This window comes from Pinus tabuliformis, chromosome 5_1 (genome assembly GCF_031772625.1).
Source record: "Pinus tabuliformis cultivar Carrire ecotype Pingquan chromosome 5_1, CPIR1, whole genome shotgun sequence".
Classification (NCBI taxonomy): Eukaryota; Viridiplantae; Streptophyta; class Pinopsida; order Pinales; family Pinaceae; genus Pinus; species Pinus tabuliformis.
In genome coordinates, this window is record NC_142305.1 from 802958732 (window position 1) to 802963129 (window position 4398).

The 4398-nt window shown below is 39.4% G+C and overlaps 1 pseudogene; it reads right to left on the minus strand.

The window, feature by feature from the left end:
- Positions 1-354: 354 nt before the first annotated feature.
- On the minus strand, positions 355-1337 carry LOC149167375 (uncharacterized; annotated as a pseudogene).
- Positions 1338-4398: the final 3061 nt, after the last annotated feature.

Genomic DNA, 4398 nt, shown 5'->3' on the forward strand with positions numbered 1-4398 from the left:
AACACAGTCTTCCTTTCATAGCTAAATGATCGCCAGTGTTCATGGTTTAAGCACCTTACTCCCTTGATCATTTTGACAAGATTTGCTTACAACTTTTCAAGAAACAGATATTTCTTCTGAGGAAAAGATGCAATGACACCAATAACACCATTGACTGTTTCAAATATAACTGTATGAATCTGGCTGGTATCTCACTGGCTGATTAATGGATGCATTGCCTGTTTGCCCTTGGATCTCCTTGATTTCATGGGTTTACCTGCCCCAGAATTTTACGATTGTGACAACGTAGAGTTTTAGGATGATTGGGCAGGTGCAATTGCATTTAAAAGAGCTACACCAACATGAGCTTGTTACCTATATTACAAGCCAATATCTCTAGTAACACTAGAATGAGAAAACTATTCTCAGAAGTTCTCCCATTCATAAGCCAATATTTTATGCCAAAAGGAACTTGAGGTATTACATTAAAATAATACCGTGAACCAAAAAACTTGTAAAAGAATTTGATGCTTAATGCATGCACTATGAACCATCTGAAGGATTTGCCACACCATGATCTCTGTAAATCTCAAACTCATCAGGACTCCACCGGCATACAAGGTTGAAGTGGAATGTAGCCATTTGAACACACATTAAATGTAGTATGCGAGATGCTTCGGGTGATATTGGCTCTCCTTCTCGGCAAACTACATGATCTGCTACTAATTCTATCACACCTTTATTTAATCGAACTGGCATCCCCTGCTTCCGCAGAAATGGTTCCATCTCATGCGTGAATTGTTCCAAAGGACCTTCATTCAACTCAACCGTTTCTGTTGCAAGTGATCCAGTCCTTGCAAAATCACGCTCTTCAAAAGTTTCAAAAATTCTCATAACCTCTTCTTTTGGTAGATTGGAAAAGAATAGACCACATTCACCATGTAACATCTCACTAGCTTTATGAATACCGTCCTTGACTTCATCAGCAGTTGTGCGACCCAATGCAATCTGTAATACTTTGTTTGATCCTAGAAAGAACCTGCTGCTACCTTTTAATCAGTCCCTGAGATCTTTGAACTTCACATTCCGCATATTCTCAAATGAGAAAACATATACTGAGATGTAATCCTCCACAGCTTGCCTCACTTGATTCACTATTGATTCCTTATGCTCCCTTCCCTTCTTTTGGTTTTTAGAAAGAGTCACCATTTTGTTGCGCTTAGACTTCGGCATCTTTGATGCTGGGAGTAAATTAGAGCAGAACAAAGGCCAAAGTAGCAAACACGCTTAACAGAATACAGCGTCAGAGCAAGGGTTTATCTTCGAATAGAGTTTTTGTCGCGTTAAATCTCGTTGAAGGTGTTGCTTTGTGCCTTTTAAATGAGAGACATGTGGAATACAGTCAAATCCCACCGCATTTAGGCCCTTTCCCAGGCGGTCCAATCCAGGTATTGTTAACATTAATAATATTATGGCCTCTGCTGCTGCAGTGTACCCATGAAGGCCACATTTAGACTGCAATTCTTTTGAACCATCATCACAGAGCTCCTATTTGTATAACTGAATCTTTTGATTGATGCCAGCAAGCAACTTTCCATTAAATGCATTCAGATCGTAAACTGAACCCTTTGTCTCCTTCTCAGCAACAACTGCAACATTGGCCAATACCAAGACACCTAATGACCTAAAACACAGCTGATTCTGATAAGTATGACAGCTGGGTGAGATTTGCTATGGATCAGCACAAAATCACCTGGACCGGGTTTCTGCGCTACGAAATCACATGAAACATGTTGCGCTGCGAAAACACCTAAAACTGACTTATGCGCTACGAAATCACTTAAGGAGTTTTGTAGCACATAATAACCTTTGAATAGAGCTGACACATGGAAATTGTGTGAATTATGAGACCAGTGGTGAATGAGAATGCATAGTGGACTCCTAAGACTCAGACTCTAAGGCAAACAAAAACTCAAACTTAGACCAGCACCGAATTTTTTTTTTACCATCAAACTAATGTGAGCGGTTTTGAAATCAGAATTCTTAAGTGATAACAGGAGGCCATCAGGATTAACGAGGCTGATCTCGCAAAAGTTCGACGAGTTCAAGCCCTAACTCCTTATATCCCCACCTCGTTGGGGACATGCAAAGAAAAACAGAGGAAAAAAGAAGACCGCGTTGATACCACTGATCTGAATTTAAGTAGGAATGCAACAAATTACAGAGATAACCATAAACACAGAGATGTAGCAGAAATAATACTTCATTTCATTAATGTAAAATAGTGAAATATGCTTACAAACAGGAATGGAAATAAACCAGCTAGGGCAATGGTAGCTCATCTCTAAGAAGGAATGTGGCGGCTACATGCCTCTGAACTACCTTACAATGAGGCTCAAGGGCCTTTTTATTATTGAACAATAAGTGAAAACCCTAAATAACCAAAACCCTAACCTGACAAGATGTAACACCAAGAGTTTATGGGCCCCGTTGGGGTGAGTTGGATAGCTAACTTCTCGGGGTCGAGACCTGGTCATATTATCTCCGTTTGACCCACATGATAGCCCATTGGAAAGATCTCTCTGAGGACTACGATGGAAAAGGTGATTTTAGACAAAAAAAATACTAGTGGTAGATTTTTGAAAAAATGTCATTTAGGGCCGCAAAATGGCTCCGGAAGTTTAAGACCCGAAAAACTACTATAAATAACAAATTGTGCTACAATTAAGGAAACTGAAAAAATAAAAGAAGCAATGATGGGGGTCCAAGTGGAATTGGTGGGTGGCCACCAATATCCACCTGGATCATGAGTTTAAGCAGCTATTCAAGAATAATTATTTGTCGGAAATATACTTTGATGACCAGGCTAAAGAATTCTATGAGCTAAAGATAGGATCCATGATAGATGATGAGTGCACTAGCAGATTTTTGAGTGGCTAAGGTATGTGCCTTAGCTCAAGGAGGAGAATGCTAAGATTCAGATATCTATTAGAGGATTACCGATTCCATTCATTGATAGGATAGAGTTTGATTAGCCTAGATCATTAGAGGAGGCCATCCAAAAAATGAAGCATAGCTATGAGCAATCAAAGCGTAGAATTGAGACCAAGCGAGAGTGGAAAGGTAATGAAAAGAACAAAGGAAAATGGGACAAGAAGTGAGTACGATAATAGGACACAAGTAACAAGGAGAATGTTACACCATCTAAGAAGTTCATACATTAGATAGAGGACAGGGATTCAGGTCAGGAGAAAGGAACAAGGAGAGAGGTTGGAATGGACTTGTGGCAAGGATCATCATGGGAAAGATTGTCCGCAAAATTAGGGTGGTAGACCTGAGCTATATAGTGCATAGGAGGCGCATACTGTTGGGGATGTTGGTCAAAGTATTCCACGTATCTATGCAGCATTGGGTAACAAACAAGAAGAGTGTGAGGCATCTATCATTGAGATGGATGGTAAGCTTTGTGATCAATTCATTTCTATTTTGATTGAACCTAGATCTAATTATAAATATGTTAGTTCTAAATTGGTGGAAAAGTGTAGTTTGAGTAAGGAATTTCATGTAGAGTCTTGGTTAGTTCAGTTGGCTATAGGTACATAAAAACTAGTTCATGATTGGGTAAGAGCTTGTGCATGTGACTTGAATGGTATTCCTATCATAGCATATTTGAATGTATTACCGTTGGGATCATACAATATGTTTTTGGGCATGGACTGGTTGTATATTCATAGAACCAAGGTAGACTTTTATGAAAAACCATTGAGTGTGTTGATGACAATGGAGAACCAATAGTCTTACAGGGAAAGAAGAAAGCCACATCAGTTAGGATGGTGATAGCTATGCAAGCAATGTATAGCCGCAAGAAAGGGTGCAAACTATTTTCAGTACACATTTCTAGCAATAAGGGTAAGGAGGTTGAGGAAGGAGATGTGTTGAGCAGGTACCTAGTTCTACAACAGTTCAAGGATGTATTTCCTGAGGACATTACAGAGTTACCACCACATAGGGAGGTAGAGTTTTTTATCGATTTAGTGCGAGGAGAAGCTCCAACATCAAAAGCACCTTACAGGATGAGAAAATATGAGTTGGCTGAGTTAAAGTTGCAGTTAAAGGAAATGTTGGACAAGGGATACATTTGGACAAGTGTATCACCTTGGGGCACACCGGTCTTGTTTGTGAAAAAGAAAGATGGTACTCTTAGATTATGCATTGACTAGAGGCAGTTGAACAAAGTGATTATCAAGAACAAGTACCCTCTTCCAAGGATTGATGACTTGTTCGATCAGCTAAAGGGAAAATAAATGTTCTCGAAGATTGATCTCAGATATGGATACCATCAGGTACAAATCAAAGAAGAGGACATTTAGAAGACGACATTCAAGACTAGGTATGGGATTTATGAGTTTGTTGTTGTTC